This window comes from Brassica napus, chromosome C5 (assembly GCF_020379485.1).
Source record: "Brassica napus cultivar Da-Ae chromosome C5, Da-Ae, whole genome shotgun sequence".
NCBI classification, from domain to species: Eukaryota; Viridiplantae; Streptophyta; class Magnoliopsida; order Brassicales; family Brassicaceae; genus Brassica; species Brassica napus.
This window is the reverse complement of record NC_063448.1, coordinates 25,029,527-25,052,181: the sequence shown is the minus strand read 5'-3', so window position 1 is coordinate 25,052,181 and position 22,655 is coordinate 25,029,527.

Genomic DNA, 22,655 nt, shown 5'->3' with positions numbered 1-22,655 from the left:
TCTGTATAGCTTCAGCCACTGTTGAATTTTCAGGAATGCCCAAATCCATAAACCCTCTTGCTCCCAGCAGATCCTTCAGACGCCCCATATTGCACCAATGATCATACCAGAAAGAAGTAGCCTCACCATTTTTTACTTCCATTCGATGAAACCTTCTGGCAGAATCTCTAGTCTTAAGGATTTTCTTCCACATCCAAGAGCCAACTGTGGTGGTTTCCTTAATAGACCAGAAAGATCCTCTCCGGATCAGATACTGCTGAACCCATTTCACCCATAATGAATTCTGACCAGAAAGAAGTCTCCAAACTAGTTTGAGGCAAGAAACCTCATTCACCTCTGTTAAGACTCTCAGCCCCAGCCCACCTTCTTCTTTCTTTTTACAAACTTCTGCCCATCCCACTTTTGATTTCTTCATATTTAACTCAGGCCCCGACCACAAGAATCCAGCACAAAGTTTCTCTATCCCACTTAGACATTGTCGAGGAATCCTAAAAGCTGAGAGCCAGAAGTTTGTCAAACTCATGATGACAGATTTAATTAACTGCAGTCTCCCTGCATACGATAAAAACCTCCCATTCCAATTGCACATTTTTGTCCTAACCTTCTCCATCAGCGGCAAGTAATCTGCTACTGTCATTTTCTTAGTGAGCAAAGGTAAACCAAGGTAACGAACTGGAAGCTGACCCGCTTCAAATGGAAAGTTCTCAAGTATAGCCTTCCGATTATCTTCAGAAATCCCAGCCATATACAATGTCGATTTTTCCAAGCTGATTTTTAATCCAGAGAGCTTCTCAAACTTCTCAAATACCTTGAGAACCCCTTCAACAGATCTCTTCTGCCCATCCGTGAAAACCATTATATCATCTGCGAAGCATAAATGAGTGAGAAGAGCATTTCTACATCTCGGATGATATCCCACTAGTCTGTCAGCAGCCGCTTTATCTAACAACTTGGAGAGAACATTCATGCAGATAACAAATAGTGATGGAGATAGAGCACAACCCTGTCGCAAGCCTCTGGCGCTATTGAAATAACCAGCTAGTTCTCCGTTAACTTGAACAGAGAATGAAGCTGTCGAAACACATAGATTGATCCAGTGAATGTATTTAGCTGGAAACCCCAAAGCTTCAAGTGTTGCTAAGAGAAAATGCCGCTGCACCGAATCGAAAGCCTTAGATATATCGATCTTCATAGCACACCTTGGAGAGATCTCACTCTTGTGATAATCTTTCACTAATTCAGTAGCTAATAACAGATTCTCCATCAACAACCGGTCCTTAACGAATGCTGACTGATTAGATGAGATGAAAGTAGGCATTATATCTTTGAGACGGGTGGCTAGAAGCTTAGATATGACCTTATACAACACATTACAGCAAGAAATTGGCCGATAATCCTTCATTTCCTTAGCTATATCTTTCTTAGGTATCAGAGCCAGGATAGTAGAATTGATACCTTTAGGAAGAAAGCCTTTGATGAAGAATGATTGAACTGCTACAACCACATCATTCCCAATTATTTGCCAAGCTGCTTTGAAAAACTCAACTGTGTAACCATCAGGTCCCGGCGATTTATTTGATGGCATTTTGAATATCACCTCCTTCACTTCCTCTGCTGAAACGTCTCTGATTAAATTTCCACAATCCTCTTCACTACAACGAAACTGAAGAAGATCTTGTAGGCTCTCCACACTAGGTATTTCATAATCCAGCGGCCTATGAGTGAGTAATTCTGAGAAGAACCTCTCAGCTTCTTTTTTGATATCTTCCTCTGTTGTAGCTATACTACCATCAGGACAGACTACTTCTCTGATGGCATTCATCACCTCTTTAATTTTTGCTGCATTATGAAAGAACTTATTATTCCTGTCACCAACCTCCAGCCAGTGCATTTTTGACTTCTGCTTAAAGACCTCTTCTTCTATATCAGCAAGTTTCTGCCATCTCTCCAATGCTTCACATTCCCTCCTCATTGCATCTGAGCTCGGATTCATTAAGGTTTCTCCTTGTCTATCACATAGAAGTGATAGCGCCTCCTTTGTCTGCTTATGGAGCTGACCCAGTTTATCTTTACTAAGAGACCTCAACGCAGGCTTAAGACCTTTAAGCTTCTTCCCAAGTCTGTATAATGCTGAGGTTGAATGAAAGAGTCGATCAGTTCCTCTCCAGTATTCTTCAACTGTCGGCAAGAATTCATCCATTGTTGCTATCACATTTGTAAATTTAAACGGTTTCCTTTTCTTCTGCTTGTCCTCAATATCGAAATGTATCCTGCACATGAGATGATCAGAGCATCCTCCCGGTTCAAAAACACTATACACCCTCCCCAAACCATGAAGAGCAACATCATTAATTAGAACCCGATCCAGCTTCTTACAAATTAAATCCCCTTCCCTCTTGTTACACCATGTAAACATAGGCCCATGAGATCCCATATCTGATAAAGCGCAATGTTGAGAAAGCTCCTGAAAGTCTCTCATCCCTGCAGTAACATTAGGACTATTTTCATAACTTAAATGCTCTTCACCAGCAAGAATCTCATTGAAATCTCCACAAATTAGCCACTTCTTCCTCCTAAACATTGGTGAATCGCTGTGATTTCTCAAATCCTCCCACAAAACCTTCCTTTCTTCCATTGTGTTCAAAGCATACACAAAGGAACAAAACATCTCCTCCTCCATCCCTTCTAGCAGAACTGAACAAGTAATTAACTGACTGCTTTTAAACACTGGTGTCATCCTTACTGATGGCCCCCAAACAACCCATATACGCCCAAGATGATGATGCTCATAGTTGGCCATGTGAGACCAATTCTGAAAAACTGAATTCATAATATTATCTGCCTTCCTTTCTTTCACTCTAGTTTCTATCAAACTTCCAAACTGTAGAGACTGATTCCTGACCCATTCGCGGACTACTTCATGTTTTGATGGTTTATTAAAGCCGCGCATGTTCCAGAAGAACCCAGTCATCTTGCGTTGCGGGGTTTCTTCTTCTTATTTGGATCGCACGGGCCATCATCCCGCACTCTCTGAACAGACACATCTGAAATGAATTTATGTTTAGCCTTGGATCCTCTTGGCAAAAACTTCCTTCTGACCACTTCATCTTCTTTCATTGACTCCTTTTCCGACTCCTCCTTATCACTTTGCTCCTCCGAATCAGCTTCCTCCGAAACCTCCTTGTTAACCTCCTCTACTTCATTATTCTCAGTTATCTCTCCCTCTTCTTCATCCAAACTCAGAACTGAAAACCTTGATTTAGAAAGAATTGATACCTGACCAAACTTGAGTTTATTTGTTGCTGCAGGGGTACGACTAGCTTTCCCTGGCGATACATCCATCCAAATTTTCTCTCCTTCACTATCTTTATTACTTCCTTCTATCGTCTTCTCTAGAACCTTCATAATATTCCCATTTTTGCTAGTTGTCGTCTTATCCTCTACATCAACATCAAGACTAGTTTCCGATCCATTAACTTCAACTTCTTTCGGTTTCATCACCTCTGTACATTTCTCCTTCACATTCCCCATTTCAACTTCACTCTCTTCCTTCCTCCTTCTACAAGCTCGCATAAGATGTCCCCATTTGCCACAGTGAGTACATTTTGATGGGAGCCATGGATAAGTGTATTCCACCCTAGTTTTCTTCCCCTGAAATGTGAAGTTCATTGATTTTGGCAACTCCTTCGACAAATCAGCTTTGACAAACACCTTTGCTATCTTCAAATTTAGGCATTGCTCAGTTTCCGGATGTAATCTCGCAGGTATACCAACCGGACTTGTCACAAAGCTTAAGCCCTTCCAGGAGAACATATCCATTGGTACATTCTTCAAGTGGACCCAGAGAGGTATGGAATGCGTTTCCTGCTCAATATACTCTGTTAATGGAGACCATTTCGCCATGATAACTGGAACTTCCGCAATGTTCCACATTGCTCTTCGTACAATCCTGTTCCTCGTGACTGGATTACTCACTTTGAACTTCATTGTTGTGGAGTTAATCACGTAAACATCAATCATCTGCGACTTGTCACTTTGCGCCCAAATCTTATTGACAATCGCATGAACCTTGCCTATATGCGGAGCTTTATCCAAAAATCTTCCAATGAGAAAATCTTCCCACAAAGGAGCAGCATCCATGAAAACTTCATCTGGAACACTCACAGATCTCACACCATCTTCCATTTGAATTTCCATTTCATATTTCTTCAAAATATTTTTTCCCTTAACCACGTTAATCCATTCCCCCGTTTTCAGATCCGAATTAATCGGAATAGACTGATTACCTCCTTCCAACGACACTGTCGAAGGCGCTGATAGATTTTGTTTCTGCATCTCCGATCCCGATCCCGTAGATTCCACCGTCACCGAGTTTCTAATCCCCAAACCTTGATCACCCTCTTTCGTAACCACAACCTCCGAGCCTTGAATCCCCTTCATCGGAGACAGTAGACGATCTCGATCCCCCATCGGAGATCTAGATCCTGCTCCGAAACCATTTTCAAAACTCTTTACTAATTCTCTGTTTCTTTTCTAGCTTTGTTAAGCACTAGTATTGCTTTCAAACTTGTATGCTTCCAAACACTAGGTTAAACTCTAACTTTCTCTCAATTTCTTTTCAAAAACTGTATGACTTTTGTCATAGTTGTATTGTCACTTGCATTTTAATAGAAAGTCTTTTTACAAAAAAAATAATAATAATAGATATGCTACACGTAAATCAAACTACCACGGACGAGACTAGGCAAAAGAATAAAATAAAAACTTACCATGGGCCATGAACACAGGAAATTCAGTTACCCAATCAGTGAAAGCTGGAAACTTAATTAGTTCCTGTCTCTTTTGTTTACAGTTTATTGTTTGGCAGTTAAATGAATTCATGTACATTCTAATTCATTAAAGTTAAATTTTATATGCATGTGCAAATTAAATTATAAAGACATGAAAATATAGTGGGTAAGGGTAACAATAATTTTGATTTATTTGGTTGGATATCATATCAAGAACAACTTTAGTTTTAATATGACATTAGATTTTGATCCGCGCGTCCGCACGGGTTTATTTTCAATTTCCAGTGTTTTATATTTATTATTATTTACTTATTTGTTTTAAATTTGTGTAAGTGTGATCATCTAGTTTGAGCGGCAGAAACAGCATGGGCTAAAGTTTGCCATTAATCTTCATAGAAATCATCAAAAGAGAAAAACAGCTTGCTTAGGGTTTTTTAACCCAAAAGCATAACAGTCATATTTTTATGTTGGGTAATAAGGCTAAAAAGTTTTGGTTTAAATTCAATTATGTTAAAATTGACTTGGTTAAATTTCGTTAGGTTAAACTGATGATGAGTAGACTTCTTTGTAAGTTTACAATGATTTTTTGTTCTTTATGTTTTGTTCTTTTAATAATTTAATAAATGATTTAATAATTTTTTAATAATTTTAATATTTATAATATATGATTTTACATTTTATCCATATTTTTTCATCTAGAATTCTATTCTATATATCTACATATATTTAATTATTATTATTTTATTATAAAAATTCAATAATATAAGACCAAAATAATTTTAACTACATAATTGTGTTACATATATTTAATATTTATTATTATGGAAAATCTGAATTATTTAAGGCTGAAATAATTATTGGGATTTATTTTGAATTGGTTTTCAACATAAGCATTACAATTATAATGGGCCTACATAATAAAAATGAATTAGGCTACTTTTAGTTACTCTAAAATTAATTATATGTCCAATATCCTAACCAATTAGTTGGCGCATAGAAGAATTAGGATTCACAGTAAAAAAAATGCAGGATTCTTCTTAGAGATAAAAGTCAAGGGTTTTGTTTTTCTTTCTCCAAGCTCGGATGTTCTTTCTCTAAAGTCCAACCGATTGATCACTATTGTGTATCTCCCTATTCCCAACTGATCTCGAATGTCTTAGATGGTAAGATGCAGGTCAAATCCAAAACGATTTCAATGTTTTGAAGATTTTTTTTGGGGAAGTGATCTACATGCATATGATCTATGAAGCCGAGCATGATTGAATCGTTCTTCTTTTGTAAGTGTTTTGTGTAAATCTCATCTCAAATAATCTTGTACTTTAGAATTTGATAGGTCTCCTTATTTTTATTTAATTGTAGATCACCTTGATTATTGTTCTCGCTACAAAGATCTTTTTGACTTACAATTGGATTTGTTTTTTTTGTTCTCTTTATATCATTGGAGGGTTTTATATATGTTTCTAAATTCAAATGGGTGTTCATCTAGTATGATTAATTCACTTTAAAGATGGAACAATTGTGTTTAAAATTTTAAAGTTTCAGTTTACTAATTTATTTAAATGTTTTCATGCAGATATTAGGATTATAATGATACAAAGATGAATCCCATTTTATGGTTAGAGATTTACAAATTCACGACATTGGGGTCAAAAAAATGCTAATGGGCCCAATCTTTTTGTCATATGTGAAAGGCTTTTTTTAAATATTAGTGAATGTGCAAAATTAATACCAGTGGCATTTGAATGTAAATATTAAGAAAAAGTTTGGGTTAAGTATTAATTGTACTTCTGTTTTAATAGATTAGATTAGATTTTGATCCGCGCGTCCGCACGGGTTTATTTTCAATTTCCAGTGTTTTATATTTATTATTATTTACCTATTTGTTTTAAATTTGTGTAAGTGTGATCATCTAGTTTGAGCGGCAGAAACAGCATGGGCTAAAGTTTGCCATTAATCTTCTTAGAAATCATCAAAAGAGAAAAACAGCTCGCTTAGGGTTTTTTAACCCAAAAGCATAACAGTCATATTTTTATGTTGGGTAATAAGGCTAAAAAGTTTTGGTTTAAATTCAATTATGTTAAAATTGACTTGGTTAAATTTCGTTAGGTTAAATTGATGATGAGTAGACTTCTTTGTAAGTTTACAATGATTTTTTGTTCTTTATGTTTTGTTCTTTTAATAATTTAATAAATGATTTAATATTTTTTTAATAATTTTAATATTTATAATATATGATTTTACATTTTATCCATATTTTTTCATCTAGAATTCTATTATATATATCTACATATATTTAATTATTATTATTTTATTATAAAAATTCAATAATATAAGACCAAAATAATTTTAACTACATAATTGTGTTACATATATTTAATATTTATTATTATGGAAAATCTGAATTATTTAAGGCTGAAATAATTATTGGGATTTATTTTGAATTGGTTTTCAACATAAGCATTACAATTATAATGGGCCTACATATTATAAATGAATTAGGCTACTTTTAGTTACTCTAAAATTAATTATATGTCCAATATCCTAACCAATTAGTTGGCGCATAGAAGAATTAGGATTCACAGTAAAAAAATGCAGGATTCTTCTTAGAGATAAAAGTCAAGGGTTTTGTTTTTCTTTCTCCAAGCTCGGATGTTCTTTCTCTAAAGTCCAACCGATTGATCACTATTGTGTATCTCCATATTCCCAACTGATCTCGAATGTCTTAGATGGTAAGATGCAGGTCAAATCCAAAACGATTTCAATGTTTTGAAGATTTTTTTTGGGGAAGTGATCTACATGCATATGATCTATGAAGCCGAGCATGATTGAATCGTTCTTCTTTTGCAAGTGTTTTGTGTAAATCTCATCTCAAATAATCTTGTACTTTAAAATTTGACAGGTCTCCTTATTTTTATTTAATTGTAGATCACCTTGATTATTGTTCTAGCTACAAAGATCTTTTTGACTTACAATTGGATTTGTTTTTTTGTTCTCTTTATATCATTGGAGGGTTTTATATATGTTTCTAAATTCAAATGGGTGTTCATCTAGTATGATTAATTCACTTTAAAGATGGAACAATTGTGTTTAAAATTTTAAAGTTTCAGTTTACTAATTTATTTAAATGTTTTCATGCAGATATTAGGATTATAATGATACAAAGATGAATCCCATTTTATGGTTAGAGATTTACAAATTCACGACATTGGGGTCAAAAAAATGCTAATGGGCCCAATCTTTTTGTCATATGTGAAAGGCTTTTTTTAAATATTAGTGAATGTGCAAAATTAATACCAGTGGCATTTGAATGTAAATATTAAGAAAAAGTTTGGGTTAAGTATTAATTGTACTTCTGTTTTAATAGATTAGATTAGATTTTGATCCGCGCGTCCGCACGGGTTTATTTTCAATTTCCAGTGTTTTATATTTATTATTATTTACCTATTTGTTTTAAATTTGTGTAAGTGTGATCATCTAGTTTGAGCGGCAGAAACAGCATGGGCTAAAGTTTGCCATTAATCTTCTTAGAAATCATCAAAAGAGAAAAACAGCTCGCTTAGGGTTTTTTAACCCAAAAGCATAACAGTCATATTTTTATGTTGGGTAATAAGGCTAAAAAGTTTTGGTTTAAATTCAATTATGTTAAAATTGACTTGGTTAAATTTCGTTAGGTTAAATTGATGATGAGTAGACTTCTTTGTAAGTTTACAATGATTTTTTGTTCTTTATGTTTTGTTCTTTTAATAATTTAATAAATGATTTAATATTTTTTTAATAATTTTAATATTTATAATATATGATTTGACATTTTATCCATATTTTTTCATCTAGAATTCTATTATATATATCTACATATATTTAATTATTATTATTTTATTATAAAAATTCAATAATATAAGACCAAAATAATTTTAACTACATAGTTGTGTTACATATATTTAATATTTATTATTATGGAAAATCTGAATTATTTAAGGCTGAAATAATTATTGGGATTTATTTTGAATTGGTTTTCAACATAAGCATTACAATTATAATGGGCCTACATATTAAAAATGAATTAGGCTACTTTTAGTTACTCTAAAATTAATTATATGTCCAATATCCTAACCAATTAGTTGGCGCATAGAAGAATTAGGATTCACAGTAAAAAAAATGCAGGATTCTTCTTAGAGATAAAAGTCAAGGGTTTTGTTTTTCTTTCTCCAAGCTCGGATGTTCTTTCTCTAAAGTCCAACCGATTGATCACTATTGTGTATCTCCATATTCCCAACTGATCTCGAATGTCTTAGATGGTAAGATGCAGGTCAAATCCAAAACGATTTCAATGTTTTGAAGATTTTTTTTGGGGAAGTGATCTACATGCATATGATCTATGAAGCCGAGCATGATTGAATCGTTCTTCTTTTGCAAGTGTTTTGTGTAAATCTCATCTCAAATAATCTTGTACTTTAAAATTTGATAGGTCTCCTTATTTTTATTTAATTGTAGATCACCTTGATTATTGTTCTAGCTACAAAGATCTTTTTGACTTACAATTGGATTTGTTTTTTTGTTCTCTTTATATCATTGGAGGGTTTTATATATGTTTCTAAATTCAAATGGGTGTTCATCTAGTATGATTAATTCACTTTAAAGATGGAACAATTGTGTTTAAAATTTTAAAGTTTCAGTTTACTAATTTATTTAAATGTTTTCATGCAGATATTAGGATTATAATGATACAAAGATGAATCTCATTTTATGGTTAGAGATTTACAAATTCACGACATTGGGGTCAAACAAATGCTAATGGGCCCAATCTTTTTGTCATATGTGAAAGGCTTTTTTTAAATATTAGTGAATGTGCAAAATTAATACCAGTGGCATTTGAATGTAAATATTAAGAAAAAGTTTTGGTTAAGTATTAATTGTACTTCTGTTTTAATAGATTAGATTATATAGTTCTTTGACGGGCTCAATTTCACTTATGTTTGCTTTTGCAGACTGTGTTATGTCAATTACACTTCACATGCGACTTCGTGTGTCACGATCTCCATCTTAAAACCTTCTTTTGTTTTGTTAGGAGAATACTAGTTTTAGTATTTAATTCACATACTAATTACTTAGTTAAATGTATATGTCCTAAATAAATTCCTTTTTTTGGTAAGAGATTAAGTAAATTCTTAATCTACACATAGAAATTACAGAATGTTAACTTACGGTGCAAATAGAAATACATTACAATATTCATTAAATTAGCTGCTAATTATTCCATAGCAATAAGACATTATCCATCGTAGGCCTGAGACTTTTTAACCGGAACCGAATACCGAACCGGATCCGACCCGAAATGGACCGGTTCGGATCGGTTTCAGATAAGGCATATTTAACCGATGGGTAATGTTTATGAATATCCACGGGTACCGGATCGGTTCGGGTTTTTATCCGGACCCGATCGGGTACCCGTTTAAACCGAAATAATGTTTAAAAAACATGGATTTGCGCCTCATGGGTTTCGAACCCGGGTGGGAAAGTTGAAAGTACATCAACTTTTACCACTGCACCACTTCTATTTCATTGTAATTACTTTCAAGCTATACATATATACCCGATTTGGATTAAACTTTTTTTAAAAAAAATTAAAATTAAAAATAAAAATAGAAAATATAAAATAAATAAAAATATTAGTTTCGGTTTAATAATTTAATACCCGGAACCGACCCGGAACCGACCGGAAACCGATCCGAAACCGAACCGAACTGTTCCAAGTACTCATTGGATACAATTTGAAAATAACCGAATATCCGGACCCGAACGGGTCTTACCCGGAACCGATCCGAATACCTGAAATCCCAGGCCTAATCCATCGCAAAGACTCAGGGCCGGGTCTGACCCAATTATTATGAAACATTTGAATGGACCCCAACATATAAAGGGTTCCAAATTTTTACAAATGTTTATTTTTGTATATTTACTTATATATATAATACATAAATAATGTTTTTAAAAATTAAATAATTTATTTGATAAAATAATTTTTTTTAAATATTTTCATTTGGTTTATTTTAATTATTTAGTGTATAGCTTTTTTATATATAATTTATAATACAATAAAAACAAGATTATGAAAAAGATTGGAATGGGGCCCCCATTAACGCAGGCCCGACCGACTCTGCAAAGACTAGATAAGCTATGTGACGTTATATAAATTATGTTGCTTCAGCTTCGACAGTAATGTTAATCTATAGCCGGTACATAGCCAGTAATGAGGACATAGTTAGAACTTAGAACATCAGCAATGGTTGTGTTCTCGACACAAGCTCTTCCCATAATATAATACTAGTTTAGTTTGTTTTTATAATAAAATTTTCATTAAAAAAACAGACCAATAAAAAGCTAACAACTTTTAGAACTCTTTTTCATCCTTCTTTTAGTTCTCACCTCCCTTCTTCTTTTAGTACTCTTTTTCATCCTTCTTCGTTGTCTTATTATATTTATGGTAAGAACATGTGTTGAGAATACAACCATTGCTGATGCTCTTACAATTTCTTATGTTGCTCATTCAAAACGGATTAGCAAAGAATTATGTATGGCTATATGGCTACAAATTTTAACTCTGATTTCCTCCTAATATATAAGTTTACGACGAAAACAAATGTGGTTACGGATTACATGTGTCAATGCTAATATAGTTTATACGTTTTCTCAAAAATATTTGGTTTTAATCTATAACAATAAAGTTGAGTTTTCTCACTTCTCATGCTGTCACTTCATCACTCCTATATCTAAAATTCGCCACATGTCCACTTCTGAAAAAACTTTCGGCAAGTTCTGTTTTCGTTTTGTTTTTATTTTGTTTTTATTGTTTGTATTAATGAGCCCATTTCTTATATCATTTTTGATTTCTAAGGACCTTATGAATATTTGAACCAGACCCATTAATTTAAAGGGTTTTCACCTCATAACTCCTCATTCCGTTGCATCAATGGCGTTCCTCCTTTGGATCTTTCCAAATCCGAGCAACGTCTCTGTAATGGTTATCATTTATCTCGCACTGTTTTCTTCAATTCATCAAAACCGTAAATGGTCATAGATTTAACTATTAGAGTCTCTATTTACAAGAAGCTTCAATGTTTGACATAGATTCACACAAAAATATTTTAAAGGAGGGCAGCCTTCACATATCTGATTCCCCTTCAAAACACAACTTAGGAATTGATAAACAAAAACCTTCATTGAAAATAACAATTACCAATAAGTACACAAAACACACAACTTAGAAGTTGCTAAAAAAACTCACATATTGTAATAGAACAAATAAAATACAATAACCCAACTTGATAAAATACATTAAAAACACAATAAAATACAACATATATATACAATTGAAACAACATTTCCGCGCAAACTAGTTAATAAATAAAACACTAAATATATGATAACAAGAAATCCTAAATTTTCAAAAATAATAGAAATGGTTAAATATTCATTATACAAGATATTCTAGTCGACACACAAAGCAAAATTACACTGGAAAAGTGAGAACAAAAGACATACCAAGACTTTAAACTGAAAAGTAAAATATTTTGTTTATTTACAAAAAAAGAGTAAAATGTTTTGTTTGTTATTTCTTCAGTTTTTTCACAAACAAAAGTTCTAGCAAAATAGAGAAAGATTGGTTGAATTGATGTCAGAGATGAAGTTGGATTTTTTGTTGTGTCTCTTCTAAATGCTGATCTTGTTCGAGATCATCCTCTAAAATTGCTTAGTCCAAAGTCCTGACCAAAGTATGAAAAAGAAGAGCAAGGAAAATCATAATCTTTGGAAGAAAGGAATATCGTCACATAGTGATCACATACAAAAACTTTAAGTTATCCAGAAAAGCTTTTGGCCTGTCTACCTTTTATACCAACCACATAAAAAGCAAAGTCAATTCATCTTCCGCTAAAACCCATTTATTTAAATCCTCATAACCATGTTTCATGGGAATTTTATCTAGCTCATGTGTGTTCTGCATGCAATAGCAACACATCGCAAACTATTTTTCGCCGTAGCATCAATAGCACGTCTGAAAAACTCCTATAAAATATTTCTCAAACAACTGTTTTTGAAATTTGATATGAGAGGCACATTATAAAGTAAATGTTTGGTCCTCATGCTAGCGGAGAGTATCTTTCAATTGAAAATATTATCCCCTATGTTATAAATCAATTAATGGATGTCCATAACCGGTCCGGTCATAAACCGGCTCATCTGCAGGAGAGAGAGAGAGAGAGGAGAGAGAGTCGGCCTATTGAGGAGCGAAAGAGGCGGCCACATGTTTCCTTTTCCTTGTATGATTAGGAATTTCCTTTCTTTGTAATCTTTCCATATTATGTATTTGTAGCCTTTCCTAAATCCTAGTTGGTTTAGGTTTTGGATACTTTCCTTTTTACTTATCTTGTACTCCCCTATATAAAGGGAACACTTATTCATTAATGAAAGACAGAAACATTCAGCTCCACAACACGTTATCAGCACGAGTCTCTGAAACACCCTGAGCCAAAAACCCTAAATCGAAAAACCCCTAAACCTAAAACCCAGCCGGCGACCTTAAACCCTAACCCGACGAACCCTAATCCGTTCTTGTTCGCGTTCCGGCTTGTGTCCATCCGATTAGCTCAGCCCCTAAACGTTACCCGACTGAAGCATACCGTCCGATCCCGATCAGACGTTCAGCCTCAGCCCGTTCGCGAGAAGCGCTCACGATCCGACGAACCGAACCCGATAGGAGACAGACTGCTCGCGTTCCCGACCAGACGCGTCCCGCCTCAGCACGCGATCGTTCCAACCCGATCCAGCAAGGACAACTAGCGACTTCAGCATCAACCCATTCAAGCCAGCTCGCGTCTGTTCGTCTAGCTCGAGGTTCTCTTGGTGGTCCGGTTCTACAATCTTCAAAACCTAAAGGTAATTCAAATTCTAAGAACATGAATCGAATTTGGATATTTTGTAAAGATTGAAACCCTAAAAACTAATCTCTAAAGATAAAACCCTAGGATAATAGATCAAACCCTAAAAGAGTAAATCGGAGCTCGAATAAGTCCGATCCCCTTAAACCCTAATTCGAGATTGATCCATTGATCAATTAAAATCAAAGTCTTAATGATTTTGAATCTCAAAAATAAAACTCCCTTGATCTAAGATCAAGTTGTTCCCTTAAACCCTAATTTGGAAAAACGGTTTTAAGTGTTTTGAACCTTGATTGTTTGTTTGATCACCTAGAACTATTGATAGGATTGTTTAAATTCAAATCTGATTTGCTCAAACTGAAACCCTAATTAGAGTTGATAAGTTCTTGATTATATCACCTCATGGCGGTGTGGCCTTATTGTTTTCATACCTGAATTTGACCACTCCTGATTGATTACAAATTACGCTTAGATCTTCATCTTAGGAATGGTATTGAATTTGATCAAGTAGCCGTGTGGCTTGTTTCTTTGATTGGCCGTTTGTTTGATTGCATTATATAGAAACTGTGATTGTTAGGATTGCAATTACATGTCAAATTAAATGCATAAGAGTTAACCTATTACATCCATAGCCGTGTGGCTCATCTTGGCCGTGAGGCATACAACTTGGCCGTGTGGCTTCTCTTTGGCCGTAAGGCATAAAACTTGGCCGCGAGGCATTGTTTGATTATGTTTGATTGTTTAAACCTAAAACCCTAATTATCTAAACAATAAAAACTATTACTAAAGATCTAAAATATTATCTATGATTTCAGATGTCGAAAATCAATAACTTGGATTTTGCTGCCCTAAATGTCTCTGGAGACAATTACCTCCAATGGGCGCTTGATACCAAGATCATATTGAAATCCAAAGGTCTCGGTGAATGTATCACCGAAGACAACAACTCAAATGAGAAAGATCGTTACATAGCCATCTTGATCATTCGTCACCACCTAGCTGAGAGTCTCAAGGATCAATACCTAACCATTGAGAATCCACTAGAGATTTGGAACAAATTGAAATCGAGATATGATCACCAGAGAACGGTGATCTTACCTAAGGCTCGGTCTGATTGGAGGGATCTAAGAATCCAAGACTATAAGTCCGTGGACGAGTACAACTCGGCCATGTTTAAGATCGTTTCAAAGTTGAAACTGTGCGGTGAAAGTATTACGGATCAGGATATGCTTGAGAAAACCTTTTCCACTTTCCACACAAGCAATGTGCTGTTACAACAACAGTACAGAGAGAAAGGTTTTAACACCTATGCTGATCTTATTTCTTTTCTTTTGCTTGCTGTGCAGAATAATGAGTTATTAATGAGAAACAGTGAGATGAGACCTGTTGGCTCAGCAGCACCACCTGAAGCACACAACACTGAGGACGATAAAGAGTCCCACCATGTCCAAGGAAACGGCTATTATGGCCGTGGTCGAGGAAGTAGATACGGACGTGGCCGTGGCAGAGGTTCCTCTGGCCACGGACGAGGTAATCAGAATGGACGAGATCATGAACATGATCGTGGCTCATTTGGACGAGGCCATGGTCGTGGACGAGGATCTTCGTTTAAGCCTTAACACTCGACCAAATCAAGTAAATCAGTGTGCCATAGATGTGGAATGGACAATCATTGGGCTAAGACTTGTAGAACTCCAAAGCATCTTGTTTAGCTTTATCAAGAGAGTTTGAAAGGGAAGAATCCCGAAGCCCATATGGTTTGTTAAGACAATGAAAAAGATTTCGATCATGAGAAGGACGATCTTATGGATTATGAAACTTCGGATTGTCTTAAAGACTGAAGTGATTTCGACATTATAATCTGATTTCTATGTTTTGGTGTTTTTAAATTATATGTTGTCTTTTATTTTAAACTTGTTTTAAAGACCTATATAATGAAATAAAAAACTTTCCTTATATATATGAAGTCTCTAAGTTGCATCCTTTTGAATCTTGTTTTAAGAAATGAACAAGAACAAGGATGTACTCGTTGTGGACAGTGGCTCAAGCCACATGATTCTTAAAGATAAGAGATACTTCATAAATCTAACTCTTAAAAACGCCAACATCTCAACCATTGCGGGTATTGTTATCCTCATAGAGGGGCACGGCCAGGCTAGTATCTTGTTGCCTATGGGTACACATCTTGAGATATCAGATGCCATGTATTCACCCAACTCTATGAGAAGTCTATTAAGCTTTAAATACATTCGAATGAATGGATTTCATATCGAAACCAAGGGCGAGGGAAACAAAGAATCTCTTCAAATCTTTGAACTTGTCCATGGCAATAAGAAAGTTTTAGAATGCATCCCCGCACTATCTACTGGTCTTTACCACACTAAAGTCAGTATGATCGAAGCTAATGCCATTTTTAATAAAGAGGCAATCGATAACTTCACTTTGTGGCACGACCGGTTGGGTCATCCCGCGTCGTCCATGATGCGTAAGCTGATTATGAACTCGAACGGCCATACCCTTAAAGAGAAACGAGTCATCCCTAAGCACATGTCTTGTGTTGCTTGTTCCCAAGGGAAACTCATTTCTAGGCCATCACCAGCTAAAGTCACTAAAGAGACTATAAAATTTCTGGAAAGAATTCAAGGAGACATCTGTGGACCAATACATCTACCTTGTGGAACGTTTAGATATTTCATGGTCCTCATAGATGCGTCCACTAGATGGTCGCATGTCTGTCTCCTGTCGACCAGGAACTTGGCCTTTGCCAGGTTGCTTGCTCAGATAATTCGATTACGAGCACACTTTCCAGATTTTCCATTAAAGACTTTACGTCTTGATAATGCTGGTGAGTTCACTTCCCAAGCGTTTAATGACTACTGTATGTCCATGGGGGTAAGTGTGGAACACTCTGTGGTGCATGTACATACACAGAACGGCTTGGCCGAGTCATTTATAAAACGCATACAGCTCATAGCCCGACCATTACTCATGAGGTCGAGACTTCCGGTCTAAACGTGGGGACATGCGGTCCTTCACGCGGCCGAGCTTAAACGCATCAGGCCATCAAGTGAACATAAGTATTCCCCATTAGAATTACTTACGGGTCATGAGCCAGACGTATCCCATCTTAAGACATTCGGCTGTGCCGTTTATGTTCCTATAGCTCCACCACAGAGAACAAAGATGGGACCTCAAAGGAGGATGGGGATATATGTCGGATTTGATTCCCCCACGATTTTAAAATATCTTGAGCCAACTACGAATGATTTGTTTAAGGCCAGATATGCGGATTGTCATTTTAATGAATCCGAACATCCGACCTTAGGGGGAGATAGCATCAAAATGATAAAAGAAATTTCATGGAATCAAACATCCATTTCTTGGCAAGATCCTCGAACTCAAGTGTGTGATCTTGAAGTTCAAAAGATTATACATTTACAAAAGCTAGCTAATCAATTCCAGATTCCTTTGCTGACCCGAAAAGTGTGACCAAGTCATACATACCTGCTGCTAATGCACCAATAAGAATTGATGTTCAAGAGGGACACAATCAAGTTGCTACAGAGTCTAGCCAGCGTGTGAAACGTGGTAGACCAATAGGTTCCAAAGATAAGAACCCTCGGAAAATAAAAAAAGGTGCAACCGAGGTTCATAAGACACCAGACACGGCCGCGGTCGATCAAGCCCGTGATGTGGCCGCGACCAACCCGGCTTTAGACATGGCCGGATCTGATGCCACTAAAGTGGCCGGCCCTGATGTGCCAAACGATGATTCTTAGGACGCCAAGATTCATGGTACTGATGGTGCAGATAATAATGAGATCTCAATGAATTATGTCTTGTCTGGGAAACAGTGGAACAGAAAACATGTCGACATGGATGATTTATTTGCTTATAAAGTAGCACTTGAACATATGGATAATGAGGATCAAGAACCCACGTCTATATATGCATGCATGCAAAGATCAGATTGGCTTAAATGGAAAGAAATCATAAACGTGGAGTTAGAATCACTGAGAAAGAGAGGTGTGTTTGGTCCAATAATCCGAACACCTCATGATATTAAACCAGTGGGATACAAATGGGTCTTTGTGAGGAAGAGAAATGAGAATGGTGAAGTCGTGAGGTATAAAGTCCGGCTTGTTGCACAAGGATTCTCACAGAGACCTGGAATAGATTATGAGGAGACATACTCCCCTGTGGTGGATGCTACGACCTTCAGATTTTTGATAAGTCTGACCGTGAGAGAGGGTCTGAATTTGCGGTTAAGGGATGTTGTAACCGCATACCTTTATGGTCCACTGGATAATGACATTTATATGAAAGTCCCAGAGGGTATAGAATTGAAAAACAAAGAGAGTTCTCGAGACCAACATTGTATTAAGTTCGAAAAATCTCTTTATGGACTGAAACAATCCGGACGGAAGTGGTACAATAGACTCAGTGAGTACCTAGTAAAAGAGGGATATAGAAATGACCCTATCAGTCCATGTATTTTCATAAAGAAATTCGAAAATCAAGGGTTCGTGATCATAGCTGTGTATGTTGATGATCTGAACATCCTTGGAACCTCTGGTGAGATTTCCCAAACGGTTGAATACCTTAAGAAAGAATTTGAGATGAAAGATCTCGGGAAAAAAAAATTATGTTTGGGATTACAGCTTGAGTACATAAGTGATAGTATCCTTGTGCATCAGAAGGCATACACAGAGAAAGTACTCAAGAGGTTTAACATGGCCGATTGCCATCCTCTGACCAGTCCCATGGTCGTGAGATCACTCGGCCTGGACACTGACCCATTCCGTCCCAAGATGGACGATGAGGATATCCTAGGTCCTGAAATGCCATATCTCAGTGCCATAGGAGCTTTAATGTACTTGGCAACTCACACACGGCCTGATATAGTCTTTTCCGTGAATCTACTGTCCATGTTTAGCTCATGTCCGACCCTAAGGCACTAGAACGAGAACAAACATGTTCTTTGTTACCTACAAGGAACGAAAGACTTGGGTCTGTTTTATACTAACCATAATAAGGATGGTTTAGTTGGCTTTGCTGATGCTGGATATTTATCAGATCCACATCAAGCTCGATCACAGACAGGATATGTCTTTACACATGGAGGTACGGCCATATCATGGCGTTCCATGAAACAGACCATCGCGGCCACATCATCCAATCATTTGGAAATACTAGCCATTCATGAGGCCAGCCGCGTGGTCGTTTGGTTGAGATCGATGATCCAACATATCCGATCAGATTGTGGGATGGTTGAGTGCAAAGAACCGACTATTATCTTCGAGGATAATGCGGCTTGCATTGCTCAGCTCAAAGATGGTTATATCAAAGGGGATAGGACAAAACATATTTTGCCTAAGTTCTTCTTTACCCACGATTTGCAAAAGACCGGAGAGGTCAAAGTGATCCAAGTACGGTTTAGTGATAACTCGGCCGATTTATTTACAAAGGCACTTCCGACCTGTACATTCAGGAAGCTCACGCATCAGATTGGGATGCGTAGGCTGAAAGACCTCCACTGAGGTTCTCATCAGGGGGAGTAGTACGTGTTGTACTCTTTTTCTTTCATCATGTTTTTGTCCCACTGGGTTTTTCATGATAAGGTTTTAATGACGCAACATTAAGCGTATTACAATCTCTGTATGGTTATGGCATCCAAGGGGGAGTGTTATAAATCAATTGATGGATGTCCATAACCGGCTCGGTCATAAACCAGCCCATCCGCAGGAGAGAGAGAGAAGAGAGAGAGAGTCGGCCTATTGAGGAGAGAGAGAGGCGGCCACATGTTTCATTTTCCTTGTATGATTAGGAATTTCCTTTCTTTGTAATCTTTCCATATTATGTATTTGTAGTCTTTCCTAAATTCTAGTTGGTTTAGGTTTTGGATACTTTCCTTTTTACTTATTTTGTACTCCCCTATATAAAAGGAACACTTATTCATTAATGAAAGACAGAAACATTCAGCTCTAAATCTATTGTTTCACAACACCATATATATTATTTGAGAATCATTACAACTTCTCTTTGTAGCCAGATGTCATCACTAGAATGATTCTTAGAATCATTAGAGAAATATGTTGGTCCATCTAATTATATAATAAGCTTTTTATTAAACTAACAATAAATTCATCATTAATGTACTTTATTATTTCCTTAAATAAAATTTAAGGAATTGCCTAATGTGACTAAAGTATATATGGCAATTAATGATTTTGAATAATAAAGATTTGATAAAAAATAGTGTATCTTCTATCATATTTGTCTAATTTTAAACTATTAAATAAATTAAACAACCACAATAACCATATAATAAAAATTTAGATTTTTATGTATATGTTGTATTTTGAATTTTTACAAACGGCTATAAATTACTAAATTGTTAAAAGTCTCACATTCAAATTTTATGATCCATGGTTTAAAATTTTTGTTATGACAAAATACAAATGATTACAAAAGTTATATAAGTAAAAAGTTTAATTTAATTAATTATTAAGATTAATATATATATCATTTTAAATTAAACTATAAACCATATAAAATACAATATTTTAGTTTCAAAATTTACTTTGAATAATTTTTTTAAGAAAAGTTTTGAACGATCATTGACAACTTATTTTTTTTTTAATTAGAAATTTCTAAAATTATTAATCCCACAATGAAAATTTTGTTATCAGTAATTTAAATATTTTTCTATAAAAGATAAAAATGATAAAAAACTATATGAGTAGAAATCATCATTTAATAGACATTAATATTAAAAATATACTAAAATATATTATCTATGCTACTATCATTTAAATTTAATAACATATCCTATCAAATATATAAAAAAAAAATTGGATTAATAAAATTGATTTATATGTTCGCACCAATTTAATTATATATTTAATAGTTACTGACTTTTAATTATTTAATATATATTTATTATTTCATAATAAGTAAAAATATTTAATACATAAACTAATTTATATATATATATAATGTTGATCTCGCGCAAGACGCGGATCTTGACCTAGTTGTATAGTACTAATAGTGTCATTCAACATTGTATTTAATACCAATCTATTCTCCTAATTTATCCTCTAGCACCAACGGAACTTGGAGATCTTCTTATTTCCAAATTTCTACCCCCACATTACCTTCGTCCCAAATTTCTGTACCACTTGAGTCCAAGTAATGTGTGTACAGAAAACCATAACTATTTCCGCTGCTCCCATGCGTCCAATGAATGAAAACTTCATAATCACCCAGTAACATAATACTCCATATGTTCATTTTAGATTTGTGTACACAAACTAAAAAATATATTTAATTTACATATTTTTTTATGTAATAACATCATTACCCATATAATTAAACATATTTCAAATAATGCTCTTAGCAAATATAGTTAGCATTATTTGATATTTTATTATGTTATGTAGTAATAGGTGATAAGATAAAATATTATGTGTTTGTTTTTTTAATAGTGTGTTGTTGTGGGTATAATAGTACTTATTAGTGGTGGAGTGAGTTTGTGATGTAATGTATATTGAATTTCAATAATTTTACATTTATGCATTTGTTGATTCTAAGGCTAATAGTTTCAGGGTAAAAATTAATATTTTTTTCAATTATTTGAACATTACTTTTTAAAGATGTTATGTGCTCTTTTCCTATATTACTACATTAAGCCGTCACCATCTATGCATTTCGTTTACCTTTCGGGTGTGCTGTGATTCTCACCATCACCGAAAAAGACTCACATATGTGCTTGTATTCTTCCTCACATTTTTCTCTTCTTCTTCCTTAGATTTCATCTCATGTTAGGAACTGCATCTCTTTGGGTTGGGTCAGAGTTTAGTCGTCTTTGAAGTTGTTTTCCTCGTCGTTGGCTTACCATCGATAGTCCCTTCTCGTCTTGGTTTTCAAGATATGGTTTTTGATGATCTGACTTCTATAGCTCGGGGACGGCTCCACGATTTAATGATTTCGTTTTGTCTACCCTTCCATCTATGTTCCCACATCTCGCTGCAGATTTAATCGCTGCTTGCGTCTCTGTGACTCTCCCTTTCGCCATGTTTGCCACTTCAGGTTTGGATAGTGTTCTCCTCCGAGTGTGCTATGTAGATTTAGATGATTATTTCTGGTCTCAAGTCTGGGCTCTGGTTTCTCGGGGGTTGGCTTCCGTTCTCCCTCACTCATGTTGTTCTCTTCTTCCCTTGCTTCCCTTGGTATAAGTGTGCGGTATTAGTCTCTTAGAGCTTTGGTCCCTTCTATCCAGAGCTTTGTGGTTCTTCACCGGCATAGGTGTGTTAGTTTGTGAGGTGCTTCTTACCTCTTAGCTGGTGGTTGTGCTTATCGTTCGTTATGTATGTCTCTTCCTGCTTCGTGGTGGTTTTGGTCTTCTGTTGATTATTCTTCCTCTAACCTATTTTCTTGGTTCTTTGCATTGGTCCTTGATCACACTCCTTTGTGTTCGAGGGATTGCTTTATCTCAAGATTATCTTTCTACATTTTACTGACTTTTGATTGTTCTGGCCAAGACACTCTATGATAAATTTGGGTAAGTTAGATTTCGTTCTTGATCGCCTTTGAGCTTTGGACCTTTATTGAGTTAGTGTTACTTTGACATTTTTTTTTCTATGTGATTATGGAGGTTTTATGTTTAGATTATGTGTTCTGCTTTAGTTTTAGTTTGGTTAATATTAAGATAAATATATAGTTGTAATTGAAATAATAGAATATAGTAAAAATAATACAATAGCGAAATGTTATGTTATTTTTAGCTGTGAATAAATTAAATATTAAAATACATTTATATTTTTTTACTTATTTCTTTATTCGTTTTGTAATTTTTTGAACAATAAAATAGATTATCAAACTTCAAATGATGATGTTTAGTGTGAGAATGATTAGATAGTGTATAATTAGA